Below are 13,055 nucleotides of genomic sequence, written 5' to 3'. Positions count from 1 at the left end.
CCCGCATGCGCAGATGGTTGTGGTGTAGCCAGCGCTGGGAGGGAAGTTGAGGCTGCAGCTCACCTCAGAGAGGTTGCTGAGAACGTGCTGTGTGATGTGTCAGCCCACAGCATACTTCTTCTAAACAGGGATGCCAGCACGTGGGTGAGGCGAATCAATACTGCTTCATGAACATTTGGTTTATTTACCCTGGGCGCACACGCACCGCTGGGTGGAGGAGGAGGCAGTGCTGTCTGTGCTCATAAAATTCCTTGCTGTCAGGTTCACGTTCTCTCTCCCGTTCAGACCCCAGGACCTCAGATTCTTCTGTGCTCAAATTCCACCCCAGTGCCACTCTGTCGTGGTCACCAACATGTCAGAATGGCTTTCTTCTCTATCATGCTAGCTCCCTAGCTATGTCATTAGGAGAGATGTAAAATATGAAACGTGAAATATTCTCCAACAGGCATGACTGCAAATAGACTCAGTTAGAACTCTATTTCCCATACATATCCCTTAGAGATTTCTCTCTAATTCAAAACAATTCTCTCCTGATCGGTGCTCTCCACTCTTGCTACATAAAATAAACAGTTCTCAATCTTTCACATTTAAGCCAACTGACCACTCCCACCCTCCTGAAATGAAATCCTCGCTTCATTGCCCCCTTGCCCCCCATGATCCAGCAATTGCCTGGGTTCCCTTCTGTTTCACTACTCCTTTCATCCTTCACAGGCTCATCCTTCACTACTTGGCTGTTACGGATTTGAATTCCTTAAGACTTTGGTTCCACCACTCACTTTATAATCTTCCTGTAGGCAGTCATATCCATCTATGGATCATACTCGTCAGAGCCAGAACTGTGCATTAAAGATGAGTCACAAGTTTACATGCAAACCCTAGAGCTTTCTGACAAGCTCCACACCCATAATCCAATGTCTTTTGCTCCATCCTGTAATGTTTCCTACAGAACTCAAACTCTGCATGTCCAACTGAGGTTAGTATCTGTCTTTGCAAACCTGCTCCTTCCCCAGGGTTCCTTTACACTTCCACATGGGCGCCCCATCAATATTGCAGAAGACAGCCTGTCCGTTTACCGCTCCATGTCTCTTGAATCCAGTCACTTTTTGGAAATCACCACCACCTCATCCTTCCTCCCCTAGGCCACGCTACCAGTAACTGTACTGAAAATGTTCAACTGGTCTGCATGACTTTCTCCCCTTGGCAACCCACACTCTGTGTGTAGCTGGGAATATTTTTTTGAAATACCAAATTGATGATGTAACTAATTAAAATCCCCCCCCACCCTTCTCATTGGTTCTAGGATGAAGACATATTTTTTGCTATGGCTAAAAAGCCTTCATGGTGATGGCCCCTGATCACATCTCCAGACCCATGCTGTTCACCCCTGTTCTGTGTACTCCAGCCACCTGACCTTCCTTCAGGCTCTCACATTGCTTCCGCTCTCTTCTTGCCGCACATCACAGCTTTCCACACCTTCCACAGCATGCCTTCTGCCTCTACTCCTTGTCTAGTTGACTCCTCTCTGTCATTTAGAGCTCACTTTCCAGAACCTTGTGTCTCTTCTCTGTGTCATATTTACAACAGTTTCAGTTTCATACCGATTTGTGTCATTCTTTTACTGTCTATCTTCCCCACCAGCCGGCCTGTAGGCCGAATGAGAGCAGGGGATACCTGAAGCCGTTCATTGTATCCTAACGGTGTCTGGCACTTAGTGGGTACTTGGTAAAGTTGACTTTATTGAACACGTGTATAAAATGAGCATGAAAATAAACACATATAAATTCAGTGTGAAAAATGTACCCATTGCGTAGCATTTGAAAATTCTAAAGATAAGCACAACATTGAGATCGGTAACAAGAGCACTGGGAACTTTTGGAGGATTTAAGAAATTAAAGTAGGAGGGCTTCTTTTCTCACACAGATTGAGTAGTGGGTTGATGGGAGTGATGGGGATTTTTTTTTTAAAGATTTTATTTATTTGACGCAGACAGAGAGTGTGCACGCACAAGCAGGGGGAGTGGGAGAGGGAGAAGAAGACTCCCCACTGAGCAAGGAGCCTGATGCCAGGACTCGATCCCAGGACCCTGAGATCATGACCTGAGCCGAAGGCAGATGCTTAACTGACTGAGCCACCCAGGACCCCCAGTGATGGGGATTTTTTTAATGAAAAATTCCACCTGGACTGAAGCAACTGGCTTAAGAATATAAGAAATATGCTAAGGTATGAAAATAGTGCTTTCCAACCTTATTCTTGCCATTTTTGCCCCTACATATATTGAACAAGAGCCACTGTAAGGAGAGGAAGAGATTGAGACCAGGGACATGCTGGGGAGGCAAAGGAGAGAAGAGGTTTCAAAAATGTTTTAGTCTCTGGATTGTGGGTATTCTGCTGGGTATGCCTTTTTATATCCTTGCTTCTAAAATCCATGTCATTACATGCAATATAATTGTCTCTGCTTCCATATGGCGACAAAATTCTAGCAACTATATCAGGATCTCAATAAATAGGCAAAACGAAAATGTTGCATAAGTTGTTTTCCCTCAGTTACTTTGCAAATAGAACTCCCCAATAATAAAACACAAATTTTGTAAATTAGAATAGTATCAGTTATGAATGCCATTTTGCAATTATGAGAGTAAAAACATTCCACATTGAAATAAGAAATGCCATCTGATTTCGATTTAACTCAAAGGGGGAAAAACACATTCCATTTAAGAATGACAAATAAAGCTGTCAATGTGATCCATTTATAGCCCCTCTGAGAATGCCACAAATCCACATAATGTTCCGAGAAGCTAGTTATTGTATTTGCTTTCTCAAAGAGAGAAGGCGTAGAAGTTCCTGTGACAGACTGTTATCCAAGGAAACTAAGGTTAGGGGGAATAACTTACATTAGTCAACATCCTAACCTTGCCTTCAAGGAAAGAACGAGAGCTTCAGGCATCTTATTTAAATAATGTGCGGCAGTGGAAAGGGTGGACTGCTGCAGGGACTGATGGGGTGTAAGACAATGGAGAAAGCCCTCTGTTTTCCTTGTCTGTCCCTCACCTCTCCTCTGAGCTCTACAAGGGTCTCACTGACCTCATGAAGCCTCTTTCTGCATGGAAAGCCATGACATCTTCATTGTAAACCTCCAAAGTGCCAGTTATTTTTGAACATTTATTATGGGTCATTTCAGGTTCAGGTACAAGGACACTTGCCACAAATAAACATTGGAAATATAATCTCCATTCTTTATTAAGATACTGAAACTTACTTCTTTTAAGAAGCAGTTTGCTATTAAATACATATCCATGCATTAATATATAAGTATATATAAAACATGACCTTCTGCAGGACATAACTGATTATATTTTTCTCCTTCGCATTGGCTGCTAAAAAACTGAGAACAAAATTTGTTACTATCTTCTAGCCAGAGTGTTGAATTTCATGGCATAAATTTTGAGTATGAATCTCTCTCCTGGCCCCATCTTATTTTCTCAGCCTTATTTTTTTCCTTTGACTCATTTTTTTCTTACCTATTTGAAATATATTTTATATTGCTGTACAGTATGTATTTTTATTAGCCTTTCTCTATAAGCCTTAAATCCTTTCCAGAGTATAAATAAAACATTCAGCATTTATAGATGCCTTTTTTTTTTCCTTTGGAGGGTTGCAGAATTTTCCCAAGGCAACATATAATTTATTACTATAGATGCATGAATATTAACACATTGGTATTCATAGTAATTAAATATTTTGTGATATTTAGTTTAATATTTCAGTTAGATTTTTCTTAATCTAGAAACTGGGATTTAGAACTGGGATTCCTAGCCTGAGGTGGACTCAAATTATATGCAAAATTTTGAGCATGTAAAATTTTATTAATGAGGTGTTTCATGATTTTAGTCCGATTCTGAAAGGTGATTTTGACCCAAAAGATAAAAAAACAAAAGGTTACTGCTTTGCAGTGGAATAATCACAGAAGACCAGACCTTGGTCTTCTGACACTCTACTAATTGACAGGCTATTTATTGACTACGCACTAAGTGCCTGGCACTGTAATAGATACTCAGTAGCTATTAGAGCAGTAAACAGCAATAAATGTGTAGGCTTGACCTCTGACCTCAGGGTGCTTCTAGTCCAGTGGGGTAAGGGTAGATAATAAAAAAACGAACATAAAACAAACAAGCAGTATCTGAGGGGAGACTATTTGAGATGGACCAACTAATGCGAAGAAGGGAGATGTTATAATCCATAGCTCTTCTAGGAAATATGAATGGTAGATCTCCAGATTCACGTTCAGTACTTCAGTCTAGAAATATCAAACTAATGCTCTAATGCATGAAAGTCAGAAGTCTTCCCCTTGTTTTCATTTTTTTTTAAAGTTAGATTTCCTAATGTGAGGGAAACGTATCTTCAGAAAAAGAATGTGATATAACTTATTATACTTTAACTTCATTCAGTAAGTGTTTGAGTCTCCCATCTTTAAGGCACTGTGGGAGATGCCCTCAAGGTGCTCAGCACAGACCAAATAAAATATAACTGCCATACACGTAGCTATAATGTACCGTAAACCAATCCCTTATTGTTCCGTACCATAGGTTTACGAGCCAAGTAAATTCTAGGGCCCAGATGCTTTAATATACAGTTTGAAACCCAAAGCTCTTTAGAAAGGCACCAATCACCCTGTAAAGGTTGAAGATGGATGAGCTGGAGAAAGCGACACATCATGAAAACTGGGATTAAACATTCTTTGAAATAAGAGTACTGTACTCTGTGGTTTGGAAAATGCTCTAAATAGCCCTGGCTGTGTAAATCAATAAATTAAGATGTGACTAAAGATCCTAAATATCTCCCACATTATTAGATGTTTTCCTGGATTAAATTCTTTATGCATATGTGAAAGAAATAACATACCGATAGATGAAGATGACATGAGGTCACAGAATTCTATGGGGCACTTACTGGGTACTGGAAACCACGTGAGAGCTCTGTGCTCATGCCCTGGGAGGGAAGGGCTGTTGTTCGTTCTGTTTTGCAGAGAGGGAGAAACTGAGGTTTGGAGAAGCAAAGTGATTTGCCTGGTCACAAAGCTAGTCACAGGAGAAGGCTGGGGTTGGAACCTAAACGGTCGGGCTCCAGAGCCCTGATGATCCCATTTCCTGCGTTATCAGTCAGGTGGTTGCTTGAATTCTCTCTGATAAACTGATCTGCTTTGCGGTTTAAATGGCTTTGGGGAGAACTTTCTTCCTCTTCTTCTTTTTTTTTTTTTAAAGATTTATTTATTTATTTATTTATTTATTAGAGACAGCCAGCGAGAGAGGGAACACAAGCAGGGGGAGTGGGAGAGGAAGAAGCAGGCTCATAGTGGAGGAGCCTGATGTGGGGCTCGATGCCATAACGCCGGGATCACGCCCTGAGCGAAGGCAGACACTTAAGGACTGCGCCACCCAGGCGTCCCTGGGGAGCAACTTTCTGAATGATTAGTCTGAGCTTATCGTGTGCAAATTAATTTAAATATTAGCCAAAGCGGAACAGTTAAGATGGCAAATCTGCTATGAAGAGTAACGCATGCAATTAAAGTTTCCTTGACTTTGGATCAAAAGCAAATCTGCTATGAAGAGTAACGCATGCAATTAAAGTTTCCTTGACTTTGGATCGGAGTATATGATTTAGATTGTCCATAATATTCCCTCTCCTAGGAAAGATAATGAAGAGTTGAATGTTTTCATCTTAAGATCCTCAATTAAAAGTACTAACATTATTTTACTAACTTGTTTCTGCACTTACTGTTTTTTGATAATGAAATTTTAACTTAGAAAAGGTAGATTTTAAAGCTTTATCTAAATCCAGATCAAACAATCATTTTTCTCTCCTTTTTTTTTTTTACTCCCCCAAACCGTTCTTACAGGCTGCTGAGCCACCGATCCCCCTGGAATGCCAAGGGCAGTAGTAGCAGTGGTAGTATATCCAGCACTAGGTGCCACTGATTGAATATTTATGCCGTATCACCCACTGTGCCAAGCACTTCATTTTATCCTCACAACAGCCCTGTTAGTAGCTCCTATTATTATTCCCAATTCCCATTTTAGGAGATTGGGGCCCACAGAAATTGCACACACACCAAAGGCTTCCCAGCTTAATGGAGGAGTTTACACCAGGCCTATTGACCCTAGAGCCCAGGCTGCCTACAATATCACTCTGACATCTCCCTTTGTCTGATCATCTTCTCCTCCCTAACCGATACATCACTAAGGATGAACTGTTTCCCAATATAGGCAGTCTAAAAACCCTTTAGAATTTAAGGCTGTCCACAATCTGGACTTTCTAAAAACCAGTCCCAACTAATTTCTCAATATTCCTTACTAAATATCCCCAAAGCCTAAGGGAACCTGCCTTCTGTCAAAGCTTTAAGAAGTCTCCTAAACCCACAATCCAGCTAAATTCTCCTGCGCTTAAAGGCCTGGGTGGCTTAGTCAGTTAAGCGTCTGCCTTCAGCTCAGGTCATGATCCTGTGGTCCTGGGATAGAGTCCCACATTGGGCTCCTTGCTCAGCGGAGAGTCTGCTGCTCGTCCTGCTTGTACTCTCTCTCCGTCAAGTTAACAAATAAATAAAATCTAAAAAAAAAAAAAAAAAAAAAAAAAGCCACGTTCACATTCCACTTATCCAAGCTACCTTCTAGACTCACCAGCCCAGAGGAAGTAGTTTGAAGAGCTGGCCTCTACTGTCTACATTGCAGATGATCCTGATGTCCCCAAGAGCTTTGGTAGCCTGGGATCCATGGAATACTATGAGAGTTCTGTTGGAAAGTGCTGTTGGGCATTTTTCTCAGGAGCATGTTCAGAGCTTTTACCAGTTTCTCAAAGCTTAACAACCACTCAACATTACTGTCTCCCCTCCCCACCACCAAGTTCTGGAAACTAATGGCATTAAATGCTAATGTTCACTGAGCAAGGTTGCCAGATTTAGCAAATAAAAATATTATATGGGACATGCCTATACTGAAACATGATTTGTTGTGTATTTGAAATTCAAATTTAACTGGGCATCGTGTACTTGATCTGCAACCCTTTCCTTGAAACTTTTGTGGATATTAATCTTATCTCTCTACTATACTGAATGTAATCGTCTGGAGGGCAAGGGGCTTCATTATTGCTCCACAGAATTTAACACTTAACTTTTATTGCTAATTACTGATTTACTTTTGTGGTCCAACAGAAACATTCTGGAACATTCTTGATTTGGGGCTGATATCAAACCCAGTAGCTGTATCATGATTATATACATATGGCATATGGCTTTTCCTACAAGAAAACAAATTCCCATCATACTAGTATGCTATTTGCTAGCTTCAAACACATCAGACTTTTCCCCAATTATCTTTGTTTTTAAAAAAAATCCACTTACAAGGAACCTGGGAAAATTCAAAACATACTAAAATTATTATTGGATCTCAAAGTGAGGTCTTCAGACTATTTGATCGGGAAAATCACGAAAGGTGTTAAAAACGCAGTTGTCTGGGTCCAATCTCAGAGCTATTAATTCAGAAATGTGCAGAAAGGCTCTAAGCAATCTGAGTTTTTAAAAGCCTTCCAGATGATTTTTATGCCCTCTAAAGTTTAAGGACTGCTTTTTTATGGGATGTAATACTCTAGCAAGGATTGCTCTTTAAGTTAGAGAAGAAAAGTTATTTTAGTCCTTAAAAACAAGCCATCATCATTTGGAGTTCAAAATATCAATCATCTTTTAAACGTATCTTGAATCTATCATGCTAGTGGTAAATGCTCAGCCCTGTAGATTTGCCATTTGGAGCTCCCCAGTGTTTAAACAGAACTGGTAAACTAATGATAGGTATTAAAAGGCTGCCTGATGGATCATTAAAATAGTAAATGAGTCACTGAAATTTAAACAGGCCGTACAAAATTTAAAAAATAAGATGATCTGAAGTAGAGTGTTCTGCTGTGTACTAATGCTGCTATCCAGGATTGGTCTGGGAAACCGAAGGCTCTTTGGAATTTCTGGGGAAAAAAAAGTGTCATTGCCTCACGCTCCCTACCCCTGTTGACTGGGTGGTCCCTGGGATTTTTGACTCCTTGGTGAGATTTGTGCTAGTGTGGAGGTCAGGACGCATGGGTTCTATATGTGCTATGTGTCCTCATCCATAAAACAATGGTTTAGACCAGTAGTTGGTCTCCAGTGTGCCTTCTGAACCCAAGTTCCTATTATCATTCTGAGGTTCAGTTTTTTTCTTTGTAAAATATGGGGTTTGGACCATATGCAGTGTGTCTATTTGTCCAGGGTGCCCCAGGGTTGTCGTGCCGTCTCCAGTACTATTCTTGGATCCCCATTCATAACTCAGGCTCGCTGTAACAGTGTAAGATCAAGGGTGCTTCATTCGGGTTTTCCCAGGGATGGGACAATATATTGGCCCTTAGCACATGCCCTTTGTAGGAGATAATTATTCATTATATAATTATCATATTATAATGAATAATTATTCAACACACATGTATTGATCACAGCTATATGTTGTGTGTCACTGTGCCAGACCCTGGGAATACAATAATGGAAAAAGGTCAGGCAGAAAGAGTTCTGGCCTCATGTGGCTTACAGTCTGATGGGGGGAATGATGGAGAAGATAAGAACAACAGCCACATATAAACTGATGTGTAAATAAAATAAGTGCAGTTTGTAATCAGTGTTTTAAAGGGACCATGGAGCTTGAGATAGAAAATAATAGAAGACTGTTTGGGAAGAGCCTCTTGGAGGGGGCGATATTTACTTGGACCCGCAAGAAGAAAAAAGATAGACCGGGGAGGGGATTGGAGGAAAGGCCAGGGCAGGGAAGAAGATATTCTGGAATCCCGTGGGAGGAGCAGTTTATGTGCTTTGCATCCAAATGTCCCTTCCACCTCTGAGAGAGAATTTAATCCAAAACTAGGGAAAGGAAATCAGAGGCCCCGAGGATTTAAGGGACTTATCTGAGGTCAAATGGCCAGTTAGTCAATGGGAGAATTCTTCCACGCCTCAGTCCAGAACGTGAGCCCTTCTGAGGGATCAGGATCACAATGCAGCAGGAAGCACCACAATGCTTTGGTTCAAATCCTAGCTCTTTGACTCATCAATTGCTCGTCCTTGGGCACCAGAGCTTCTTTGAGACTCAGTTTTCTTTTGTGTGCAACACAGATGACATTGACTGCACATCAGATTGTTACAGGGATTGAATGAGACAATGTGGCTCAGTGCCTGGTATATCACAGGCTTGGTGCTTGATAAATACAGACTCCTTTGATTTTTCACCGAGTGCTCTTTCACCCATACCAAACTGTTGGAAAATAAGTAGGGCAGAGGTTAAGTTATTTGGATAAAGGAAGAGCGCTAGAAGAGGGGAGGTTCCGGAATGCCAGGCTGGGGCCCATTCAGCAGCTACCCATCTGAGGGCTGAGTGGAGGAAATGAGGAGGGACCACTGAAGGTGGGAAGATGTCAGGAAAAACATCCCCAACTTCGTGGTTCTGCTCACAGCTTACTCTGCTAGTGGGGAATCTACAGTTGTCTTCATAAAACAGAAAAGACCATCCCTAGGATTATTTATACTACAATTAGCATGAAGAAACAGGTTTTACTCTAGGAGACCAGTAAGCAGAAAAATGATATGCTTTATTATTAAATACACATAAAGAGAAAAGTGTGATGTTAACATGTCACTCAATCCACTGGGAACAAATTAATTATCTGCAGGATATTAAAATGATTGCTGGTATTAAGGATACTTAAAAACCAAGCCCATGATATTGGAAGAATGAATAATTTATCTAAGTAACTATGAAGATTTTCTTCATTGTGAACAAAACCACAGATTGAACTAAAGCCTTAAAATACTGAGAGGCATATTTCATGGATTAAAGCGGACAGCTAGCTCTAAGGCCATCCCACAAAACCTGTTTGCTCTCCCCTTAGATGCACCCAAAACGTGAGGGAATATTTATGGTTCAAGCACATTTGAAACAGGGCTGAATATTTCTTAGTTTCAGAAGTTCACTGGGTCCCTTTTCCCCCAGCCATAAGGTAAGTGCCATTCCATATATAACTTTTTGAAATGCTGCTTACTTTATGATTCTCTGCCGATGGTGCCTTATGGGAGAAATTTTATTTCAAAGTTTCATAGGATGTGAATTGAACTCATTATTTTACTCCAAACTCATTGTTTAATTGACAGGAAACATGCATTCTAAATCATCTTGTATGCATGGCAGAAGCAGCTACATAAATTTAACAATGGGTGGATTATTACTATTTTGCATATTTATGGAATTTTATATTCAGGAAGCATTTTACAAATCTTTTATTAGTTAATCCTTTCACTTACGAGTGAGTCTGACAGGTGGTAAACAATGCTTTGGGTTTTAAATTGCCAATATGTGAAAACTTTAAAAGGGGGAAAAATCTACTGCATTCCTCCTTGCTCCCAAACTTGCCAAGAGCACATTTTTTGATAGTTTTTTCCCCTCACCAGAGACCAAGGGTAGAGGCCTGCAAGCAGTTTGGTGCCCACCTGAAACACAAAGAGAAGGGAGCATACTGGGCTCCGTCCCAGGTCAGGTGGCCAACATCAGGGGAAACCTCACAAGACACCAAGGTGATATTGACAGCATTCCCAATAAAGACGCATCCCAGTAACAGAGCACATAAAAAGACACATTAGGAAGCAATATTTCTAAAACTATGCAGTAAACTTGGTTGTCAGTTCTAATGATGCCGTACTTACTGGACTCACTCTCTAATGATATCACCAGTTCTCTTCAAATGAATGCATGCATGTATATTAAAGAAGTAAAACCTACTCAAACTAAGAGTTTGTATTTTCTTTTTTCAAAAAGTCACAAATGGAAAACACGAAGCAACTTTGAACACTCACTTCAAACTTTTTAGGATCCTCCAATGTGCCCCTCCTCCAGATACGAGAAGGTGTTGGGAGAGCAGGGCAAAGAAAGCCTCTGTGGATTAAAATCGCATTGTTGACCCGAACCTTTTACAGCCTAGGGCTTCCAGAGCTACCAAACCAAGAAAAATCAATCACGCATCACCTGAGGGCTGGACGCGAGGAGCCGCAGATGCTGCACCTACTTTCTGAAGACTTCAGCGTGGACACGTCCTGCCCAGATTCTAATCTCTTCTGAGTGACAGGGTCTCTATCCCTCTAATCCCTCAGGCCTCCGCCTCCTCCTGCGTAGTGTGTGCGTGTGCGTGTGTGTTGTGTGTGTGTGTGGGAGGCCAGTTGGGTTGGAGGGTGCAGAAAACACCCAAAGTATCTTGGAAGCTAGCACCCTCTGGGGCCCCGTACTTTCTCAGTGCAGCTAGACAGCTGTCAGGAGGTCAGCGTAAGGTAACCAGGTCACCCCCCTTTCAGGGGTGCAAAGGGATGCTCCAAGCCCTCGCGGCCCCCGAGCGTGCAGATACCGCGAGAGCGCGCACGGAGAGACCCTCTGAGTAACACCCCCCACCCGGGCGCGTTCCCCATTCCCCCAGACGCGGCCCCGCCCCGCCCCGCCCGCGCCGACTCTACCTGCAGACGCTGGAGGCGCGGCGGCGGCTACGGCTGGCGGTCCGGCCGTGGGCCCGGCGGACGCTCGGGCTTTCTAAGCAGCCCGACCCCACCCTCTCCCACCTCGGGCGCCCCCCGCCCGCCAGCAACCGCCCCGCTGGGCCACCTCGCCGCGGCCGGCCGCCGCCTTTCTGCGGGGCGGGGGCTGCGGGGCCTTCCCCGCCCTCGAGGCCTGCTCCGAGACCGTCGGGCGGGGCCCTGGGCAGCCCCCGCCCCCCCTGCCCCCCCCGGAGCTGGCACTCCGCGGAGCCGGCTCCACCCCCCACCCTCGGCGTCCCCGAGCCCTGGTCAGCCCAAGTGCCTGTGACCCCGCCCTTGTCTGCGCAGGGCCGGAGGTACTGCGCCCCAGTGTCGGCGTCCCCACGACCCACCTCTGGGATTCCCGTTGGGGTGCCAGGAGGGGGGCGACTCCTTCTACCAATGGAGGCCAAGTCTGGGGAAAGTTTCTGGCGGAGTCAAGGGTCAGTCTTTTCTTGTAGGGACGTTCTCTAGCCAAGAGATAGAAACCCAAGCGATTTTATCTGCGGTTTCTGCTGACATCACAAACCACACATCACTCGGTGTCGTGTTGGGTAGTTTACACAAAGACTCCGTATCATTACTGCAGCCGGCTGCACGTTCGCCCTTCAGAACCTCAGCCGAGTGACATTTCAGTGGAAGGGTTAAAGGAACTTAATTTTTTAAATAAAAAGTGGATGCTGGAAACCAATACATTACAAGCTAGCTCTGTCCCAAGCTCCAAGCATGGTCAGGTCTGAATAACTCAGACCTTTCAGTGACCAGGATTACATAGGCTGGTCGCTACCTTGCACTTCCAAATCTCCAGAACTTTCCCTCTCTTTAGTCGTCTTTTTTATTTCCCTGGCTATATGGAGGAGGGGTGAAAATGAAATGCAACAAAAACAATTCGAAGAGCTTTTAACGGTTGGTATAAAAGTTTATGGGAGAGACAGTCTGCAATCATTGAAAATAAGATTCGAAAATTATCTGTAGATCTCACTCATCAGTTTTACCATTTTGCTTGAGTTTGAATTGTGGAAGGCTAGTGGTATCTTATTTTTAGCAGAAATAATACTTTTCTAAGAATTATTAGGCAGATTAAATGTATAATATGGTTATGATGTCGGATCAGGGTAAAACTCCCTTTACAGAAAAATGTGTTCACCAGCTGATAGGAGACACAACATCTTTTTGGTGAGATAAAATTGGTTTTGTCTTAGAAGTTAAATGATAGAGAAAGGTAAGGTAGAAAACAGAATCTCTCTAGTCCTACCTGCCATCTAATGAGTATAGTGCCTTTTTAGCTTCCCTCTTTCTTCTAATTGCTCCTAATAAGTTGTAACTTAAAGATTGCTCAAAGCTTTGATATTCATTCATTCTTTACAGTATTTAATGAGGGCTCAAAAACTGCCTGGCATTGAGCTTGGTGCAGATGATATAAAGATGAACTAGACAGATACAAGTCCTA

At 42.7% G+C, this 13,055-nt stretch overlaps 1 protein-coding gene across 6 annotated transcripts in view; it reads right to left on the bottom strand.

Annotated features, from left to right (window-relative positions):
* Window positions 1–12,091, bottom strand: part of RHOBTB1 (Rho related BTB domain containing 1) — a 116,998-nt gene extending 104,907 nt beyond the window's left edge. For 2 of the 6 annotated variants that reach the window (XM_040624400.1, XM_040624402.1), the window contains exon 1: window positions 11,959–12,091. The gene's annotated coding sequence lies outside the window, so the exon portion shown is untranslated. Of the gene's footprint in view, window positions 1–10,900; window positions 10,980–11,069; window positions 11,423–11,548; window positions 11,683–11,958 lie in introns of those variants that run through there. The other 4 variants (XM_040624403.1, XM_008695922.2, XM_040624401.1 and 1 more) reach the window with 4 other exon arrangements.
* Window positions 12,092–13,055: the final 964 nt, after the last annotated feature.

This window comes from Ursus maritimus, unplaced genomic scaffold (assembly GCF_017311325.1).
Source record: "Ursus maritimus isolate PB19 unplaced genomic scaffold, ASM1731132v1 scaffold_7, whole genome shotgun sequence".
Taxonomy (NCBI): domain Eukaryota; kingdom Metazoa; phylum Chordata; class Mammalia; order Carnivora; family Ursidae; genus Ursus; species Ursus maritimus.
This window is presented reverse-complemented; position numbering and strand designations above follow the sequence as displayed.